Genomic DNA, 23,698 nt, shown 5'->3' on the forward strand with positions numbered 1-23,698 from the left:
GTCATTCCTGTGTCTTCAGGGAATGACCTCCCAATTTATTAACTGTTACCTCAGGCTTACCATCAGTCCTAATGATCACCTTTTATAATTTGGTGTGTCATATTCATGCTCATATTCATGTCTAGGGGGTCTGACTTTATGTGGGCTGTTGCAGTTACTGGCATAATGCCCTTCTCTTTTGCACAGATCACAAACCCTGGGCTTCCTCCAAGTGTCAGTGAAATGGGGTCTTGGTTGATTTGATGCCTCCTCAAACGCTTGGATGCTCATCACCATCAACCGCTTTCCCTGTACCTCCCTGATTTCTTGGATACCCTGATTATGTCGTTGTCTAGGGAGTTGATATACCTTCTGTGAATCTTTGATCATACACTTAGATCTTTCCTAGGATCTGGGAAATCAGACATGATTGATCTCAATTCTGTCCGGGACCAGGGATGGCGCATTGCACTGTCCTTGACGGGAATGATTCCCTGATCGTCAGTCTTCCCATTGGGGACTGTGATCACCCTGACAGGACTAAATTCAATTACATCACCTTGTGTTGGTCTTACAATATGGGGTACATTTGTTTGTGCGTGATATAAAACATTGTACGTGCCTGTGGACATGACCTCACCTGACCCTCCGTTAGGGGGTTTGATTATTGCCTTTACCGATTTGGTCGCGTCCACCTGGATGTCTTGTGTGATGGCTGCTGGAAGGGGTGCCGACATCGGGCTGGGCTCACTTTCTTGCTTGTATTCCTGAGGGAAGTTTAACATGGGGTGCGACTTGCCCAGGTTAACATTTGTGATTTTTACACTTTCATTTTTATAAACATTATTACATTTGTTACTTTCATTCTTAATACAGTTACTAAGTGCATTTTTATCGTACAACATTGTGCCATTTCTCTGCAACCATAATCCTCTCCATTGCCATGTCTCTCTTCCCAAAATGGCCGCTGCTCCTCCCCCATCCATGAGGTTTACACAAAATGGGGGACAGACCTTTTGTCACAAAGAAAAATCATCATGCCAGCCCCTTTTAGTTATCACGCTATGCAGAGCGATTAAAAATAATTTTAAACCTATTTAAACAGACAAACCATCCAATCTGCGTGTGCAGTTGGCACCAAATAGAAATAAAAACCAGATTTCCAAAGACAATAACGTACTGTTCTTACCTTCCAGTTCCCGAATTCCCTCAGCACTCCTTACCAAGTGAAGCAGGCGCTTATCTGGTCAGCACTGCGAGGGATAGCACCTTCCCGCCTTTTGCTGATCGATAATGTCTGCTAAAGTTACCTAGTGCAGATATGTGAAGACCGGAGGAGCCCTCAATTGACAAAGCTGAATATATGTGTCCTATTTAAAACACTTTAAAAGGTTAAGAGACACAGTACGCAATTGGCGCAAAAAGTACCGCAAGGGTACACCCTTAACTATACCTTAAGGAATGTACTTATACTGTAAACATTTGTGCAGTGATAATGTGTAGATGTAATGCAGTGTAACCTTGTTAGCTTAAAAGCTGTATGAGCGACTATGACGCTCTGAGAAACCTTTATGCATTTATAATAATCAATCAAATACCGGTCTAAGGTTCTAACGCCTTTAGTGAGAAAATGAACGTTCAAAAAGAATAATACAATACAAGCTATACACTACCAAAATAACATAGAATATCTAACCAAGTTACTACACATAAAATACAATAAAGACACAAGTACGTTTAAGGGGGAGGGGAGAGAGAGGGGGAGAGAGAATGGCTAACAATAACAATAAGACAATATGGTTGCAGAGAAGCTTACACATGTGAGGAACAATCGCTGCGCAGTTAGTCAATGCTGAGAATCTTTGTGGAGAAAATACTTGAGCTTACCCATACTGGCTGTCCCTATATACACAACCCCACAATACCGCATGGGACAGAAGCTAGACTCCATTTTGGGAAAACTCCCATGATTCCAAAGACTGCACCACATGGCTGAAAGGGGGAGGGGAAAACACCCAGCAGCAGCCATTTTACTCAAACCAACTAATCTTATTCCACATTCCAATCCAACTTCCTAGAACCATCTTATTGCATACAGTCCATGTTATATGAATCACCAGATCACAATGTAACCACACATCCCAGCATGCCATTGCTACAGAACCCATATTCACAAGTAACTGCATGGCGGTATTCATGATTGACAAGATATATTATAACAAACCAGCACAATCTATTTTAAATCACCATAGGCAAACAAATACCACAAATGCTATGCTACAGGTTGTCTAATGTCCCAGCTACCATCACAGATTCCCAGATCTATCACACAAACAAGTTACAATATCCTATTTAAACCAGCACCATTGACCTTAAAGCAATCTGTCTATATTTCCTTATCTAGCCATGTGAATTCTATACTTAGCCTTCCGCTTGGAGGTCAGTCCTAGGGATGAAGCAGCCATGCTGCTGGGTGCCAGGTAGCTGTGTGAGTGAGTGAGCACTGTGATTTCCAGTGGATAATATCATACCTGTATTCCAGCTGTGGGGGTGTGTCAACCACAGGAAGTGTGTCTTTCACAGTATGTGAGCTAGCTGTATCAGTGGCCTTGGTTATGCAAAACGATGGGTGATGACTAACACATTCCTGTCTTGTGGGAAGCTATTGTTTGGCGAATACAAAACAAAACCCTGTCTCTGGGTTTTGTTCGATATTCATGATGTCCACTTTCAGTTGAGACAATGACATCTCAGCAATCATTCTTCTGGAGACAAATCCAGCCCCATTTCGTAAACACAGGTGTTGGCCCTCCTCATTGAGTCTCAAAGCTCAGTGTAATTAAAGGCTATTGTACTCCGTCTGCGGGAAAGATACTGATTTGGAATACAATTAATCTTCAATTACTATTCCTGTGCTTAACTATGCATATGAACATGTGAAGCCCTCCCAACATGCAAGCTATTGTTTGGGGAATCTCTAAGGTCAAAGAGCCATCTTTAATATACCATACTTTGCTGAACTCAGGGGAATATTAACTTATAAAATACATTATTTTGATTTAAATATGCCGCGTGCACACACACATGAAGTGCATATATGGCAACGTGCAGCGTGATATTTTTCTGACTTTGACAGGGGGCAGAGAGGTGGGTTGGACCACAGAGGGGGAGGGAAGCATAGAGGTGGGTTGAACTACAGAGAGGGAGAGGGGCTGATAGGTTAGTTGGACCACAGAGGGGGAGAGGGACGACGAGGGGCATTGTGTCACAGAGGGGGAGGGGGGTGGAGAGGGGGTTTGGGAAAGAGAGGGGGAGGGGTTTGGAGAGGGGGAGGTTAGGGATGAGGAAGGGGAAATATTTTTGTTGGGGTTCAGGGACTTGAGGTGGGGAAGGAGATTGGGCTGGTGGGGAATGATGTGGCCTTCCAGCCACTGCTTGCTATTGTGCTTGCCCTAGAATGACATATTTTCAAATTAGGATTTTTATCAAATAAATTCCCATTAGCATTTCTAAATTACATTGTTCTGTCCCATTTTAAATACACAGAGCAAGTTATTAATGTGTTCAGCCTACAGCCTGTGTAGCGACTCAGTACAACAACATTCACTTTTTCACAAGCACTTTGCTACACAGTCAGTACTGCAAGCCCTAACCACACACAATCTGGAAACTTGTGTTATGTTTGTGCTACAATAGTGTAATTACAGTCTGCTAATTATCTCACTATAGCACTTCTTAGTGCAGTCTTTACATTTAATGTTTCTGCTACTAATCTCAGTGTAATAAACATGTCTACACGTTGTAATGCGTTTAACTTACTGCGTCGGCAGCGTGTGCGTATTTGTTGGCGCAGCTCCGCCAACAGCTCCAGCATGTGACGGCGTAGGTCACTCCACCGCTGCTCTAATTGTATGATGCTGCGCCGTGTCCGGTTGCGGGTCTGCAGTATGTGGCAGACATCCGCGTAGGCCTCGCACTTAACCCTATTGGGGATAAAGGGCCCTGCGCGGCCTACGCGGCAGTCCATTACCGCAATCAGCACACGCAGCTCCCGGTTTGTGAAGGCAGCTGCACGCATGGTGCCAATGGCGTTTTCCATACATGGGCATATATTTATAGTGTGTGGTGGCATTTGATTGGTTGTATTCTTATGGTGTCATCTGTATTAAACTTTATTGATATGTGTACATTAATGTGCAGGACAGTGTGTATATACTTAGTTCGCATCAGCGGAGATTCGCACCCACGGACACACACACACACACACACACACACACACACACACACACACACTTATTTTCAACATTTTGTATTCAAAAATCCTGCATCAAAATTAATAGCATTGTAGGTTTGTAGGATAAAAGCAAAATGAACTAAACATGACAATGTTTAGATATATCTCTCTAGATAGTTATATAGATACATACACACATATACCATTAATATATGGCCTAAATTTATAAACATACAAGTCTCCATATATATATATTTATATATTAATATATATATATATATATATATATATATGTATAGAGATATAAATATCTCTCTCTCTCTCTCTATATATATATATATATATATATATATAGAGAGAGAGAGAGAGAGAAAGAGAAAGAGAAACAGAGAGAGAGAGCACCAAAATGAAATACAGAGATATATACACACACACACATATATATTGTTTTGCTATTTTTGGGGTCAGAAAATACACAACTAAGTTTTTAATTCTGTTTACTCACCACATTTTGCAGGAACAATCAGCTACACAAAGTCACAAAGTTTTTATTTTTTAGGAACAGATGTTGTGCCATTTGTATGGTAAACAGATGCACAAGACAAACATACAAGAATAAAAGAAAAAAGGCTGCTGTTATTGTTGTTTAATAACACAATTACACCAAATATATAAAAAACAGTAATACCATTGTATACAACAATTTTACACAACAAACATGATAAGGAGAACATTAAAGATAAATTCTGTACTGAAACACTATAAAATACTCACAAAACACAAGCAACACACTCAAAACTTGACCAAGCCAGCTAAATGCCATCAGTCCAAAAAACGAAACACGTACAGACAGATTGGGGAGACAAAAAAAAACATACCTGAAATAATCACGCACAATTTGAGTCCTTACGGCATGACCCCGGCGGTTCACACTCCCCCCATGGAATGGCGGCCAACCCCTGGCTCCTCATCCGGCAATTTCTCCGTGTGGGGAACCTCTACGCAACTCCTTACAGCGATGTTATGGAGTATAGCGCACAGGACCACAATTTTACTTACCATCTCCGGCGAATACATGATGTCGCCACCAGTGCGGTGGAGCACATGAAAACTCCCTTTAAGAACACCAATCGTGCGCTCCACCAGCTGTCTAGTGGCAGTAAGCGCGGAGTTAAATGCCGGCTGTGGTCCTGGCCTGGGTTTACTGTAAGGAGTCATGAGCCAGGGGGGTGCAAGGATATCCACGGTCTCCTGTTTTAGAATATGAGAAGAGAAAAAGGATAAAAGCAACATTAAGAATGTAATTCAAACAATATGACTGTTCAAAAACAACAAATTAATGAACTCACCCAATAGCCACATGTCTTGGCCTTCCATCGTTCTTAATCTTTGCCATATCCCTGATTGTCAAATGACATGGGCATCATGGGAGTTCCCTGGGAACTTAGCATTCAGGGACAGGATCTGGAGGGATGGGCCACAAACAACCATTACATTCAGAGAATGAAACAGTTTCCTGTTTCTATAGATTTCTTCATTATGTCTTGGCGCAACAATGGCAACATGTGTCCCATCCACAACCCCAATAACGTGTGGGAAGCGACTACCCCCTTCCTGAATTGCCGCTTCACCACAGCCAGGGCACCAGCATCCAAAGGCATTGTTATAAATTTTTTCACTCGGCATATGAAAGCTTGGCTGACACCCCGCAGGACCTTACTGAACTGGCCCTGCGACATGCCAACCAGGTCCCCAACTACATGTTGGTATGAGCCAGTGGCCAAAAAATGTAACACAGCAAGGAATTGTGTCAATGCTGGTATTGCTGTAGGATACCTAATGGATTGTTCCAGATCACTCTCTATTATGGAGAGAGTGTCTAGGATTAGATGAGCTGGCAGCCTGTATCTGCGCAATACCACATCATCAGGCATCCCAAAAAGGGTGACACGGGTATGGAAAATTGGTGGCCTTGCACGACTCCGTTGCCTTGGAGGATGAGGAGCCGGTTGGGGTTGGAGGGCTTGCGCAGGTTGGGGTGGGAGTGCTTCCGCAGGTTGGGGTGGTAGGGCTTTAGCAGCCACATATATGGACATCACCAACTTCAAATGAAGGTAAGAATCATTAAAACACACAATCAATTAACAACACACATTGCAAAAAAAAAAATGTGTATGGGTGTTCAAACACTTACTGCAGGAGCGTACGCCATATCTTCATGATGAAAATACGGACCAAAAAACAAAACAAAACATTAAGACACAGTTAGCTACGTAGCTACAACATAGTTTACCATCACACATAAAAATGATTAAAAAAACCAACAAACATACCCATATAATTAGTGCAACAAGATATGAATTACCTACTAAGTATGGAATACTAAAAAAAAGAAAAGAAAAAAAAATGCATAAAATATAAAACAAAAGGAGTAAGATAATAAGCCACTTACCTGCTCAGAAAATGAAGAGACACTTGGGTCCAAAACAGAAAAAAAACAGGCTTTCTTCGGCAACAAAGAAATTAGTCTGGAAACAAACAATAGAGCGACCTACAAGAGAGAGCAAAGGACAATGAGAATAGCAACACACACACTGTCACCCCTCCAACACCATGCCACCCAGGGACAGGCCACTTACCTGCTCAGAAAATGAAGAGACACTTGGGTCCAAAACAGAAAAAAAATAGGCCTATTTCGGTAACAAAGAAATTAGTCTGGAAACAAACAATAGAGCAACCTACAAGAGAGAGCAAAGGCCAATGAGAATAGCAACACACACACACACTGTCACCCCTCCAACACCATGCCACCCACGGACAGGCCACTTACCTGCTGAGAAAATGAAGAGACACTTGGGTCCAAAACAGAAAAAAAACAGGTCTACTTCGGCAACAAAGAAATTAGTCTGGAAACAAACAATAGAGTGACCTACAAGAGAGAGCAAAGGCCAATGAGAATAGCAACACACACACAGTCACCCCTAGAACGGGCACACTGCAAATTACATGTTACATAACTATTAGATACTACATGTAAACACAGATAATAAATTAAACATAAAACACCATACAAAATAAACAAATTTTAACCCACTACAAAGGAGCATTGCACACCCATACATACTCTGTTTTGTAATATACTAACTATTTTCCAAACAATATAAAAGTTGTGTAAAACACGCCAACCGCAACACAACAGTAAGAAATTAGCAAGCTAACAAACGCAAATTTTTATGCAATATACTGCATTAAAAACTCACTCAGAAATGTGCTATGCACCACGTCCGCCTTGATTCTGTAGTAATTCTCACCATACACCCACACACACAGGCTGCATGCAAGGCGTTTAAAAAGCCAGTACAGCAATTACTGGGCCAATTTGCATATTTGACACCTGTGCAAATTACCGCACTGGAAATCACACGCAGCTATAAATCGCAAGACAGCTGTGCAAACACACATGCCACCAGCAACATGGCTACACGTAAGCAGATGGTTGCAGAGTTGGATATGGTGCAGCAGCAGATGTCCGCATTGACATCTAGGCGACTAGCGCTGCAGAGACAGATGCTGCAAGCTGCCAGTGGTGATGATGAAAGAGCAGAACCCAGTACTGTTGAAACCCCATCTTCTGATACACAGGAGTTAGTTGTGAATCCCCTGCCAGACACAGATGCTGGGGAAACTGAGGGCGATTCGGGACTACCATCACAAACCCTAAGTACACAACCAGCTAGTGAAGAGGAAGATGGTGGGGAGGTACAGGACTATAGCTCACAGGCTACATCCAAAAAATGTAGAAGACAGCCCGCCTTCACTAAGAGGGAGTTACGAGTTTTGGTCACACAGGCCATGGAAAAAATTCATAGAGGCAGCAAAAACATGGGTGCTGCAACCAAAGATCGCATCTGGAGGGACATTACTGATTCTGTAAATGAAGTCGGCTTAATTGTCCGCACCTCACAGGAAGTTAGAAGACGGTAAGTGTATATTGACACGCCATTTTCTGTCCTAATTATTATTACAAACTTAGCTAGATGTGATGTTGCCTATAGCAACCAAATACATAACATGTGTACTATCAATAAAAACAGGTATTCTTAACTTTTATGTCCCTTACCCCTAATTCTACTCACATATGTAGTTGGGCCGACTACAAATCCCGCCTGAAGGGCAGGAGGTCTGCGGAGTGGAATGCCTCAAGGGCAACAGGGGGAGGTCCAGCTGCCACTGTGGAATACACAGATCTTGAGGAGCTGGTGATGGACTGTGTGAGCTGCGAGGAGGCGGGTGGGGTGTCTCATATGGACACGGACCTGCCTGAAATAGTTAATCTACATGACCTGCCAGGTAAGTTTACACACATATTCCTAAAATTCCGATTTAGTGGTTACAAAAGTCTAATTTTGATTTTTTTCTTCCCTTTTTTCACTCATTCTTCTATTTGCTTTTAACATAACACAGCATAGGTGGGTGAGCAGGTAGAGTCAGAGGAGGGTTATGTGGCTGAGGCTGAGGTGGGGGGACCTAGTGTCTCTGCCAGTGTGGGTCCACAGATTCCATCGGTCCAGATTCCAACTGGCCCCCCTACCCAACCCTCTGCTATCCCGGACATCCTGTCTCAAATTGCCAGGTATGGTGAGAGCCTGAATGATTTTCAGGACAGGATGATCGGGGAGGTAAGCCAGATACCTGTCCGGCTCACTGAGCACAGAACCAGTGTGGAGCAAGGTGTAGCTCAACTCTGCCAAGGTCTGGCAGAGATCAGGCAGGGCCAAGACCAACTCGCCTCCTCATTCCAAAAAATTGCAAATTCGATTCTGCAAGGGCTCCAGGACATCGCTGGCTGCCTTGCCCACAGTGGCAGGGAGCCAGCCACATCCCTCCCCTCCCTCTGCCCAGGAAGAACATCCCACTGGGCAGGGCCCTCGAAGGTCACTTTGCAGACCGAGCCGTGAAGAACAACATCAGGCGGGGCAAAAGAAGAGAAAGTGATGTCTCTCCAGATGCCCAGCACCCATGTTTGACATGTTGCCTCTATGGGTTTTTTTTGGCTTGTGTGGCCAGAATGTACAACTCCCTCAAGGTGAAAGGGGGTTGTGTTCTTTTTGGATTTGTAGCCTGTGAGTTATTTTCCTGTACACTTGAGCCATCTTCCTCTTCCTAGCGTGCTGTGTATGTTAGGGTTGGTGTATTGGGTCCAGAATCTGCCTCAGTTCCCCTAAAAGTATCGTCTCGCTGGAGGTTCACAACATATTATTAGTAAATATTATACTTCATATTTTGCCAGTAGATGGGGTTACCATAGTACTGGGTTCTGTTATGTCAAATTTGCCACTGGCAGCTGCTTGTTGCTATGTCCAACTTTGTATGTCATGCTCATTTGTAGCCATGTTGTGTTGTTGCTTTACTTTATTTATCGAAGTTAAAAAAAATTTTATGTGTTTTATTAAAGGTTATGCACTCTTGAAAACTGTGCACTGTAAACTTTAACATGGCATATTTACATTTGTGGAACAAGGGAACAAACAGAATATTCTTACAAACATTGAATATTATAATGTTAAAAATGTATGCCTTGCACACTTAACTGGGCATATAAAAAAAGAAAAACTTGGAATTGAACTTGGGTTACTAGGGGCAACATGGCATAGTATTAGATATGGTCACATATTCCAAAAAAAAAAAAAGTGTTAGTAAGTAACATTAAGTGTAGGCTGCATTATGTCGCTCATGTTATTTGGTATGTACAAAGGAAGATGTCTATGTCGAAAACATTTAGCTGATGTAGTTTATAAGTTGGTTTATTCTAGTGATGAGCGGGTTCGGATCCTCGGGATCCGAACCCGCCCGAACTTCACCTTTTTTTCCACGGGTCCGAGCAACTCGGATCCTCCCGCCTTGCTCGGTTAACCGAGTGCGCCCGAACGTCATCATCCCGCGGTCGGATTCTCGTGAGATTCGTATAACTATATAAGGAGCCGCGCGTCGCCGCCATTTTTCACTCGTGCATTTGAGATGATCGTGAGAGGACGTGGCTGACGTCCTCTCAGTTTCTATGTTCAGTGGGCTGCAAATATCTGTGCTCAGTTTGCTGCAAATATCTGTTCTCAGTGTGCAGCAAGTGCAAATATCTACGTTCTCTGCCTGAAAAACGCTCCATATCTGTGCTCAGTGTGCTGCAAATATCTGTGCTCAGTGTGCTAATTGCTTTATTGTGGGTACTGGGGACCAGCAGTATTATATAGTAGGAGGACAGTGCAGAGTTTTGCTGACCAGTGACCACCAGTATTATACGTTCTCTGCCTGAAAAACGCTCCATATCTGTGCTCAGTGTACTGCAAATATCTGTGCTCAGTGTGCTAATTGCTTTATTGTGGGGACTGGGGACCAGCAGTATTATATAGTAGGAGGACAGTGCAGAGTTTTGCTGACCAGTGACCACCAGTATCATACGTTCTCTGCCTGAAAAACGCTCCATATCTGTGCTGCATTGTAGTATATAGTAGGACAGTGCAGAATTTTGCTGACCACCAGTATAACTATATATATAATATATAGCAGTACGGTACAGTAGTCCACTGCTCTACTTCTGTGTCGTCAAGTATACTATCCCATCCATACCTGTGGTGCATTTCAGTTTTGCACAGTTTACTGACCACCAGTATATATAATATATAGCAGTACGGTACAGAAGGCCACTGCTCTACCTAGCTCTGTGTCGTCAAGTATACTATCCATCCATACCTGTGGTGCATTTCAGTTTGCTGACAACCAGTATATAATATATAGCAGTACGGTACAGAAGGCCACTGCTCTGCCTACCTCTGTGTCGTCAAGTATACTATCCATCCATACCTGTAGTGCATTTCAGTTTTGCACAGTTTGCTGACCACCAGTATATATAATATATAGCAGTACGGTACAGTAGGCCACTGCTCTACCTACCTCTGTGTCGTCAAGTATACTATCCATCCATACCTGTGGTGCATTTCAGTTTTGCACAGTTTGCTGACCACCAGTATATATAATATATAGCAGTACGGTACAGTAGGCCACTGCTCTACCAACCTCTGTGTCGTCAAGTATACTATCCATTCATACCTGTGGTGCATTTCAGTTTTGCACAGTTTGCTGACCACCAGTATATATAATATATAGCAGTATGGTACAGTAGGAAACTGCTCTACCTACCTCTGTGTCGTCAAGTATACTATCCATCCATACCTGTGGTGCATTTCAGTTTTGCACAGTTTGCTGACCACCAGTATATATAATATATAGCAGTACGGTACAGTAGGCCACTGCTCTACCTACCTCTGTGTCGTCAAGTATACTATCCATCCATACCTGTGGTGCATTTCAGTTGTGCGCAGTATATATAGTAGTAGGCCATTGCTATTGATATATTACTGGCATATAATTCTACACATTAAAAAATGGAGAACAAAAATGTGGAGGGTAAAATAGGGAAAGATCAAGATCCACTTCCACCTCGTGCTGAAGCTGCTGCCACTAGTCATGGCCGAGATGATGAAATGCCATCAACGTCGTCTGCCAAGGCCGATGCCCAATGTCATAGTAGAGAGCATGTAAAATCCAAACAAATAAAGCTCAGTAAAATGACCCAAAAATCTAAATCAAAATCGTCTGAGAAGAAGCGTAATCTTGCCAATGTGCCATTTACGACACGGAGTGGCAAGGAACGGCTGAGGGCCTGGCCTATGTTCAAGGCTAGAGGTTCAGCTTCACATGAGGATGGAAGCACTCATCCACTCGCTAGAAAAGTTAAAAGAGTTAAGATGGCAAAAACACAGCAAAGAACTGTGCGTTCTTCTAAATCACAAATCCCCAAGGAGAGTCCAATTGTGTCGGTTGCGATGCCTGACCTTCCCAACACTGGACTGGAAGAGGTTGCGCCTTCCACCATTTGCACGCCCCCTGCAAGTGCTGGAAGGAGCACCCGCAGTCCAGTTCCTGATAGTCAAATTGAAGATGTCACTGTTGAAGTACGCCAGGATGAGGATATGGGTGTTGCTGGCGCTGGGGAGGAAATTGACAAGGAGAATTCTGATGGTGAGGTGGTTTGTTTAAGTCAGGCACTCGGGGAGACACCTGTTGTCCGTGGGACGAATATGGCCATTGACATGCCTGGTCAAAATACAAAAAAAAATCACCTCTTCGGTGTGGAATTATTTCAACAGAAATGCGGACAACTGGTGTCAAGCCGTGTGTTGCCTATGTCAAGCTGTAATAAGTAGGGGTAAGGACGTTAACCACCTAGGAACAACCTCCCTTATACGTCACCTGGAGCGAATTCATCAGAAGTCAGTGACAAGTTCAAAAACTTTGGATGACAGCAGAAGCAGTCCACTGGCCACTAAATCCCTTCCTCTTGTAACCAAGCTCCTGCAAACCACACCACCAACTCCCTCAGTGTCAATTTCCTCCTTAGACAGGAAAGCCAATAGTCCTGCAGGCCATGTCACTGTCAAGTCTGACGAGTCCTCTCCTGCCTGGGAATCCTCCGATGCATCCTTGAGTGTAACGCCTACTGCTGCTGGCGCTGCTGTTGTTGCTGCTGGGAGTTGATCGTCATTCCAGAGGGGAAGTCGGAAGACCACTTGTACTACTTCCAGTAAGCAATTGACTGTCCAACTGTCCTTTGCGAGGAAGATGAAATATCACAGCAGTCATCCTGCTGCAAAGCGGATAACTCAGGCCTTGGCAGCCTGGGTGGTGAGAAACGTGTTTCCGGTATCCACCGTTAATTCACAGGGAACTAGAGACTTAATTGAGGTACTGTGTCCCCGGTACCAAATACCATCTAGGTTCCATTTCTCTAGGCAGGCGATACCGAAAATGTACACAGACGTCAGAAAAAGAGTCACCAGTGTCCTAAAAAATGCAGTTGTACCCAATGTCAACTTAACCACGGACATGTGGACAAGTGGAGCAGGGCAGACTCAGGACTATATGACTGTGACAGCCCACTGGGTAGATGTATTGCCTCCCGCAGCAAGAACAGCAGCGGCGGCACCAGTAGCAGCATCTCGCAAACGCCAACTCGTTCCTAGGCAGGCTACGCTTTGTATCACCGCTTTCCATAAGAGGCACACAGCTGGCAACCTCTTACGGAAACTGAGGAACATCATCGCAGAATGGCTTACCCCAATTGGACTCTCCTGGGGATTTGTGACATCGGACAACGGCACCAATATTGTGCGTGCATTACATCTGGGCAAATTCCAGCACGTCTCATGTTTTGCACATACATTGAATTTGGTGGTGCAGAATTATTTAAAAAACGACAGGGGCGTGCAAGAGATGCTGTCGGTGGCCTGAAGAATTGCGGGCCCCTTTCGGCATTCAGCCACCGTGTGCCGAAGACTGGAGCACCAGCAAACAGTCCTGAACCTGCCCTGCCATCATCTGAAGCAAGAGGTGGTAACAAGGTGGAATTCAACCCTCTATATGCTTCAGAGGATGGAGAAGCAGCAAAAGGCCATTCAAGCCTATACATCTGCCTACGATATAGGCAAAGGAGGGGGAATGCACCTGACTCAAGCGCAGTGGAGAATGATTTCAACGTTGTGCAAGGTTCTGCAACCCTTTGAACTTGCCACACATGAAGTCAGTTCAGACACTGCCAGCCTAAGTCAGGTCATTCCCCTCATCAGGCTTTTGCAGAAGAAGCTGGAGAGATTGAAGGAGGAGCTAAAACAGAGCGATTCCGCTAGGCATGTGGGACTTGTGGATGGAGCCCTTAATTCGCTTAACCAGGATTCACGGGTGGTCAATCTGTTGAAATCAGAGGACTACATTTTGGCCACCGTGCTCGATCCTAGATTTAAAACCTAAGTTGTATTTCTCTTTCCGGCAGACACAAGTCTGCAGAGGTTCAAAGACCTGCTAGTGAGAAAATTGTCAAGTCAAGCGGAACGTGACCCGTCAACAGCTCCTCCTTCACATTCTCCCGCAACTGGGGGTGCGAGGAAAAGGCTAAGAATTCCGAGCCCACCCGCTGGCGGTGATGCAGGGCAGTCTGGAGCGAGTGCTGACATCTGGTCCGGACTGAAGGACCTGCCAACGATTACTGACATGTCGTCTACTGTCACTGCATATGATTCTGTCACCATTGAAAGAATGGTGGAGGATTATATGAGTGACCGCATCCAAGTAGGCACGTCAGACAGTCCGTACGTATACTGGCAGGAAAAAGAGGCAATTTGGAGGCCCTTGCACAAACTGGCTTTCTTTTACCTAAGTTGCCCCACCTCCAGTGTGTACGCCGAAAGAGTGTTTAGTGCAGCCGCTCACCTTGTCAGCAATCAGCATACGAGGTTACTTCCAGAAAATGTGGAGAAGATGATGTTCATCAAAATGAATTATAATCAATTCCTCCGTGGAGACATTCACCAGCAATTGCCTCCAGAAAGTACACAGGGACCTGAGATGGTGGATTCCAGTGGGGACGAATTAATAATCTGTGAGGAGGGGGATGTACACAGTGAAAGGGGTGAGGAATCAGAAGAAGAGGAGGAGGTGGACATCTTGCCTCTGTAGAGCCAGTTTGTGCAAGGAGAGATTGATTGCTTCTTTTTTTGGTGGGGGCCCAAACCAACCAGTCATTTCAGTCACAGTCGTGTGGCAGACCCTGTCGCTGAAAGGATGGGTTTGTTAAAGTGTGCATGTCCTGTTTATACAACATAAGGGTGGGAGGGCCCAAGGACAATTCCATCTTGCACCTCTTTTTTCTTTCATTTTTCTTTGCATCATGTGCTGTTTGGGGACTCTTTTTTGAAGTGCCATCCTGTCTGACACTGCAGTGCCACTCCTAGATGGGCAAGGTGTTTGTGTCGGCCACTTGTGTCGCTTAGCTTAGTCACAGAGCTACCTCATTGCGCCTCTTTTTTTCTTTGCATCATGTGCTGTTTGGGGACTATTTTTTTGAAGTGCCATCCTGTCTGACACTGCAGTGCCACTCCTAGATGGGCCAGGTGTTTGTGTCGGCAACTTGGGTCGCTTAGCTTAGTCACACAGCTACCTCATTGCGCCTCTTTTTTTCTTTGCATCATGTGCTGTTTGGGGACTATTTTTTTGAAGTGCCATCCTGTCTGACACTGCAGTGCCACTCCTAGATGGGCCAGGTGTTTGTGTCGGCCACTTGGGTTGCTTAGCTTAGTCACACAGCTACCTCATTGCGCCTCTTTTTTTCTTTGCATCATGTGCTGTTTGGGGACTATTTTTTTGAAGTGCCATCCTGTCTGACACTGCAGTGCCACCCCTAGATGGGCAAGGTGTTTTTGTCGGCCACTTGTGTCGCTTAGCTTAGTCACACAGTTACCTCATTGCGCCTCTTTTTTTCTGTGCATCATGTGCTGTTTGGGGACTATTTTTTTGAAGTGCCATCCTGCCTGACACTGCAGTGCCACTCCTAGATGGGCCAGGTGTTTGTGTCGGCCACTTGTGTCGCTTAGCTTAGCCATCCAGCGACCTCGGTGCAAATTTAAGGACTAAAAATAATATTGTGAGGTGTTCAGAATAGACTGAAAATGAGTGTAAATTATGGTTATTAAGGTTAATAATACTATGGGATCAAAATGACCCCCAAATTCTATGATTTAAGCTGTTTTTGAGGGTTTTTTGTAAAAAAACACCCGAATCCAAAACACACCCGAATCCGACAAAAATTTTTCAGGGAGGTTTTCCCATAAAGCGCCCGAATCCAAAACACGGCCGCGGAACCGAATCCAAAACCAAAACACAAAACCCGAAAAATTTCCGGTGCACATCACTAGTTTATTCACACTTGATTAAATTGAAAAGTATTAAGCAAATAATTTAAACATGCAGTTAACATCAAAGTATTTTAACAAATAATTAAAAGACAGTGCATTATTTGTGAGTGTGTCAGATTTAGACCTGGTAAATGTAAATTTGTTATGTGGGCATACAATTGCTGTTTGGAGTAATTTGTAACTGCAGTGTTTGGCAAGTAATTGCTCAACAGGTGAATTAATTTGCCAATTAATTGCTAAATAGGGCAGACACACTTGTAACAGTACTTTGCAAGTGCTGAGTAGCTGCAGACTTACTTCTCGGCTGCGTCAAGATAGTGAACATTTGTTGTGTACTTTTTACCATCGGCTACGCATTTCTGCTCAAAACACGCCTACTGCCGGTTGCATACTCCTGCCGGTTGCATACTCCCACACTAGCCGCCCACTTTCACGCCCATTTCGTTAGATAGCGAAGCCGTGTCTCTGCCACGCCTCCGTCACTCCCTGTTTTCGGTGATGTAGTACGAGCTGAATTTCAGTTAGTAATTTTGCACAAGCATCGTATCGCTCCCTTTGCGCATGCGCATTTCTACCTTCGAGCATGCACAGTTTGCGTATTTTTGCCGTTTGCGATGCGATGAACTGCTGCGAACAACTCGGAATGAGGGCCCGCATCCCTTTGGAAGGCTCGCTTCGCTCGCAATGCTTCAGGCAACGTTACTATGTTCCCAATCATAGTCCACGTGGATCATAATGTATGAAAAAGGTAAAAAAATTAAATAAATTGTAAAAAAAGTAATGTCGACCTTTTACTGTGTCAATCATTGACATCAGGGCCGTATTTTCGTATGGGCTCAATGGGCTCTTGGCCAAGGGCCCCAGGAGTGTAAGGGCCCTAGGCTGATAGCTGAGGGTCCCCTCTTTCTAGGGGTACCAGATTTTAGAAAATCGGCCCTGGGGAACTGGAGATATCCAACAACTTGAAAGCAGTGGTCCCCATCCAAGCCTGTTAATTGCTCTTCCCAGCCAGATATCTCGGGTTCTGTCTGACTTAAGGGGGGTACACACGGAGAGATCCGTGCTTAAAATCTAAGCAATCTTGCTAGATTGCTTAGATTTTAAGCACGGATCTGCCGTGTGTATGCCCTCCAGCGATAGCGATGCGCAGCCCCGCACATCGCTATCGCCGATGCTAGATTGAGCCTGCATGCAGGCTCAATCTAGCGAGTCGCTCACTTCACCGTTGTGTGAAGTGAGCGGCCACCCGTCGGCTTTCCCCCTCGCTCAGCACATCGCGCTGTGCTGAGTGGGGTGAGAGATGTGTGCTGAGCGGTCTGTGTTAAGATCGCTCAGCACACATCTCTCCCGTGAGTACCCCCCTTTAGAGTTTCTCTGAGGTTATAATCTAAAATCTGGGACTCTCCCTTTTTGGTGGACACTGGCAGCTTGTCTCTACTATGCCCAGAACCAGAGATATAAGCCTTCAAGCAGCTGGTCACTGCTCCAGCTCCACACGCCTAAGATGCAGTCTTAGATTTTCGTTGGTGAATTGCTCAGGCTCCTGAACTCTGATCTCCAAGTCCCCAGTACTTCCTGAAAGATGGGACTCTCTAGCTTTTTATCCCATTCAAAGCTAAGAAATATATTTTCAGGAACATGAGATATCTGCAGTCAAGCAAGCTGCCCTCCCACCGGAAAATGATAAATATTAAGCCCACTCCACTATCCATCCCTCCCCTACGTATTAAACACCCCTACCACCCTGGATGTCATGTACCAGGGCTTCTTCTTTAAGCCCAATTCCCCCTTCTACAGTTTAGCACCATCTGTACAGTAAAGGAGTAATTGGCAGAAATTATTGCTCCAGGTCCTACATGCTGAGCGGAAGATAGAACACCCCCTACCGCCCGTGGGACATCAAAGCTGCCGCTGATAGCACCCACCACCCCTACCGCTGGAGGATGGGTAGGGGGCCCAGTGCATTACTATGCCCTGGGGCCTACACTGCTGTTAAGACGGCCCTGATTGACATGTCAACCTTTTGTCCATGTTGATCCTTTCACCATGTTGACCTAATACCTGTGACCATTAGTGGTTGACCTTTTGACTGTCGACCTTATCCATGTCAACCTAGCATCTGGATACCCCTTTCTCTGGGTCCCAGGTGTATTTGCAGAAGTTGCACTTCAGCTCTCCTGAGACTTTCTATACCTTTTAATCTTTAAAAATATCCACTATGGATCCCATTATAAGATATGAGTAACCAAAACCTGACATTTCCTTACCCTGATCCCCCACCCCACCCCCACGCTTTAATTACACAATTGAATATTTTTAATTTTTTTTCTATTGCATTTTGTGTTCTATAATTGTAGTTACAGAAGGTCATATATGGAAACTGCATACTTCCTCTTTGTCTTCATTGATTAACATTATATCTGTACTGAATGCAAAAAAAAAAAAGAAACAAAGAAGAAGAAAGTACTGTAGTTAGTGTGTACATCCTTCTTATCACCATAGGGAATGATGGCCCAAATGTATTAAGCCTTAAAACGTGATAAAGTGGAGAGTGATAAATAGTGATAAAGTACCAGCCAATCAGTTTCCTAACTGCCATGTTACAGGCTGTGTTTGAAAAATGACAGGAGCTAGTTGGTTGGTATTTTATCATTCTCCATTTTATCAGTTTTTAAGGCTTAATACTTTTGGCCGAGGTTACTCACTTTGAGTTGCTCTCTAGGGGGAGCAAAGCAAAAAAGAGCAAGTACTGTAAATGTGCACATTGGTAAAACCGTGTTGAGCCACAGGTACGGCAGATACAGATGTGTCCTGACGCATCCTACATGAATTTGCTTGCTGTGTGTGCACGCATCACGACAGCAAATTCATACACCATGTCACAACTACTCGCAGTGTCCATACACATCATGCATTCCATGGAAGCGGGTGCGTACGCACGTATCCGCAAATATTCATGGACACACTATTGGTGGCAAAGCAGTCACGGCTGCCACGAATAGAGGACACATCTGTATAAAATGGACAGAGAGATTTAGATATGAGAGGGACGTGTCCAAACTCATCTAACTTGCAGTGTACAAATAAAGCTGTCCTGCATTTGTATAGCCATTATATGCCCTACATGCAACTAGTGATGAGCAGGTTCGGTTCCTCGGAATCCGAACCCCCCCGAACTTCACCCATTTTACACGGTTCCGAGGCAGACTCGGATCCTCCCGCCTTGCTCGGTTAACCCGAGCGCGCCCGAACATCATCATCCCGCTGTCGTATTCTCGCGAGATTCATATTCTTTATAAGGAGCCGCGCGTCGCCGCCATTTTCACTCATGCATTGGAGATGATAGGGATAGGACGTGCAGCGTTCTCTCAGTTGTGTTCAGTGTGCTGCAAATATCTGTGCTCAGTGTGCTTGCAAATATCTGTGCTCAGTGTGCTGAAAATATCTACGTTCTCTGCCTCAAAAACACTCCGTATCTGTGCTGCATTGTAGATTATAGTAGGAGGACAGTGCAGAATTTTGCTGACCAGTGACCACCAGTATTATATCAGTACGGTACAGTAGTCCACTGCTCTACCTACCTCTGTGTCGTCAAGTATACTATCCATCCATACCTGTGGTGCATTTTAGTTGTGCGCAGTATATATAGTAGGAGGACAGTGCATAATTTTGCTGACCACCAGTATATAATATATAGCAGTATGGTACAGTAGTCCACTGCTCTACCTACCTCTGTGTCGTCAAGTATACTATCCATCCATACCTGTGGTGCATTTAAGTTGTGCGCAGTATATATAGTAGGAGGACAGTGCATAATTGTGCTGACCACCAGTATATAATATATAGCAGTACGGTACAGTAGTACACTGCTCTACCTACCTCTGTGTTGTCAAGTATACTATCCATCCATACCTGTGGTGCATTTAAGTTGTACGCAGTATATATAGTAGGAGGACAGTGCATAATTGTGCTGACCACCAGTATATAATAAAAAGCAGTACGGTACAGTAGGCCATTGCTATTGATATATTACTGGCATATAATTCCACACATTAAAAAATGGAGAACAAAAATGTGGGGGGTAAAATAGGGAAAGATCAAGATCCACTTCCACCTCATGCTGAAGCTGCTGCCACTAGTCATGGCCGAGACGATGAAATTCCATCAACGTCGTCTGCCAAGGCCGATGCCCAATGTCATAGTAGAGAGCATGTAAAATCCAAAAAACAAAAGTTCAGTAAAATGACCCAAAAATCAAAATTAAAAGCGTCTGATGAGAAGCGTAAACTTGCCAATATGCCATTTACGACACAGAGTGGCAAGGAACGGCTGATGCCCTGGCCTATGTTCATGGCTAGTGGTTCAGATTCACATGAGGATGAAAGCACTCATCCTCTCGCTAGAAAAATGAAAAGACTTAAGCTGGCAAAAGCACAGCAAAGAACTGTGCGTTCTTCTAAATCACAAATCCCCAAGGAGAGTCCAATTGTGTCGATTGCGATGCCTGACCTTCCCAACACTGGACGGGAAGAGGTGGCGCCTTCCACCATTTGCACGCCCCCTGCAAGTGCTGGAAGGAGCACCCGCAGTCCAGTTCCTGATAGTCAAATTGAAGATGTCACTGTTGAAGTACGCCAGGATGAAGATATGGGTGTTGCTGGCGCTGAGGAGGAAATTGACAAGGAGGATTCTGATGGTGAGGTGGTTTGTTTAAGTCAGGCACCCGGGGAGACACCTGTTGTCCGTGGGACGAATATGGCCATTGACATGCCTGGTCAAAATACAAAAAAAAAATCACCTCTTCGGTGTGGAATTATTTTAACAGAAATGCGGACAACAGGTGTCAAGCCGTGTGTCGCCTTTGTCAAGCTGTAATAAGTAGGGGTAAGGACGTTAACCACCTCGGAACATCCTCCCTTATACGTCACCTGGAGCGCATTCATCAGAAGTCAGTGACAAGTTCAAAAACTTTGGGTGACAGCGGAAGCAGTCCACTGACAACTAAATCCCTTCCTCTTGTAACCAAGCTCCTGCAAACCACACCACCAACTCCCTCAGTGTCAATTTCTTCCTTAGACAGGAAAGCCAATAGTCCTGCAGGCCATGTCACTGTCAAGTCTGACGAGTCCTCTCCTGCCTGGGATTCCTCTGATGCATCCTTGAATGTAACGCCTATTGCTGCTGGCGCTGCTGTTGTTGCTGCTGGGAGTCGATCGTCATCCCAGAGGGGAAGTCGGAAGACCACTTGTACTACTTCCAGTAAGGAATTGACTGTCCAACTGTCCTTTGCGAGGAAGATGAAATATCACAGCAGTCATCCTGCTGCAAAGCGGATAACTCAGGCCTTGGCAGCCTGAGCGGTGTTAAACGTGTTTCCGGTATCCAACGTTAATTCACAGGAAACTTGAGAATTGCTTTAGGTACTGTGTCCCCGGTACCAAATACCATCTAGGTTCCATTTCTCTAGGCAGGCGATACCGAGAATGTACACAGACCTCAGAAAAAGAGTCACCAGTGTCCTAACAAATGCAGTTGTACCCAATGTCCACTTAACCACGGACATGTGGACAAGTGGAGCAGGGCAGACTAAGGACTCACAGAATTGGGCGCTAGTGTTTAAATCGGATGTTAGCCGCACATTCCTGGGGCTTGGTTCCTCTGCCACCACTTTAATAGAACAAGAAAAAAACACAGACTGGAACTGCGCTTAACATCCAATTAAAGATTTTATTCACTCTCACAATAAAAAATATGTATATTTATACAATCACCGGCCAGATTTCATATATTGCACAAACCATAAATATACTAATATGAACCTTCAATGCCTCTATAGCACATAATTAGTATACAGAAATCTCTTAAAAACATTCATTAAGTACTCAGTGCACACATAGTCGTTTCACTGACTATAAGACTGCTCATAGGTGACTCCTATAACCTTGCAGGCGTCCCTGCAATGTATAGCATTTAATCTAATGTCCGTATTATTTATTTCTATAGCAGCAAAGGAATAATAAAGTATTCTTGTAATACCCCTTTGTCTGCGAGGTAAAACTGAATGTCAGTCCTTAATTAGTAACCGTCCCATGAGCCGTAGGTCAGCAAAGTGGTATTATTAATGCAGTTATGGCAAGCTTGTAAATGTCCTTCTCTTTAGCACTAGGGTATCAAGGTTATCTCTGAATGAAATTCTGGCTGCAATGATACTCAGGTCTGAGTACACACTGAGGAAGCCGCCGACGGCACATCAAGGTGGTGAAACGTGTATGTGGATTAGTGAGTTTATAGCCGGCCGGCTAAGTTATTTACCAAGTGACTGTTAGGCATACTCTGCATGACGGCTCATTAACCAACTAATCAACTCGGTACCCGGACATCTGGACCCCAGTGCTAAGGGGGAATAGGGAGTGCACTCCCAGACCTGAGTATCATTGCAGCCATAATTTCATTCAGAGACAGCCTTGATACCCTAGTGCTAAAGGGAAGGACATTTACAAGCTTGCCATAACCGCATTAATAATACCACTTTGCTGACCTTTGGCTCATGGGATGGTTACTAATTAAGGACTGACATTCAGTTTAACCCCGCAGACAAAGGGGTATTACAAGAATATTTAATTATTCCTTTGCTGCTATAGAAATAAATAATACGGACATTAGACGAAATGCTATACATTGCAGGGACGCCTGCAAGGTTATTGGAGTCACCTATGAGCAGTCTTATAGTCAGTGAAACGACTATGTGTGCACTGAGTTCTTAATGCATGTTTTTAAGAGATTTCTGTATACTAATTATGTGCTATAGAGGCATTGAAGGTTCTTATTAGTATATTTATGGTTTGTGCAATATATGAAATCCGGCCGGTGATTGAATAAATATACATATTTTTTATTGTGAGAGTGAATAAAATCTTTAATTGGATGTTAAGCGCAGTTCCAGTCTGTGTTTTTTCTCATACTAAGGACTATATGACTGTGACAGCCCACTGGGTAGATGTATTGCCTCCCGCAGCAAGAACAGTAGCGGCGGCACCAGTAGCAGCATCTCGCAAACGCCAACTCGTTCCTAGGCAGGCTACGCTTTGTATCACCGATTTCCATAAGAGGCACACAGCTGACAACCTCTTACGGAAACTGAGGAACATCATTGCAGAATGGCTTACCCCAATTGGACTCTCCTGGGGATTTGTGACAACGCCACCAATATTGTGCGTGCATTACATCTGGGCAAATTCCAGCACGTCCCATGTTTTGCACATGCATTGAATTTGGTGGTGCAGAATTATTTAAAAAACGACAGGGGCGTGCAAGAGATGCTGTCGGTGGCCCGAAGAATTGCGGGCCACTTTCGGCATTCAGCCACCGCGTGCCGAAGACTGGAGCACCAGCAAACACTCCTGAACCTGCCCTGCCATCATCTGAAGCAAGAGGTGGTAACGAGGTGGAATTCAACCCTCTATGTGCTTCAGAGGATGGAGGAGCAGCAAAAGGCCATTCAAGCCTATACAGCTACCTACGATATAGGCAAAGGAGGGGAAATGCACCTGACTCAAGCGCAGTGGAGAATGATTTCAACGTTGTGCAAGGTTCTGCAACCCTTTGAACTTGCCACACGTGAAGTCAGTTCAGACACTGCCAGCCTGAGTCAGGTCATTCCCCTCATCAGGCTATTGCAGAAGAA

This window comes from Pseudophryne corroboree, chromosome 1, assembly GCF_028390025.1.
Source record: "Pseudophryne corroboree isolate aPseCor3 chromosome 1, aPseCor3.hap2, whole genome shotgun sequence".
Taxonomy (NCBI): Eukaryota; Metazoa; Chordata; class Amphibia; order Anura; family Myobatrachidae; genus Pseudophryne; species Pseudophryne corroboree.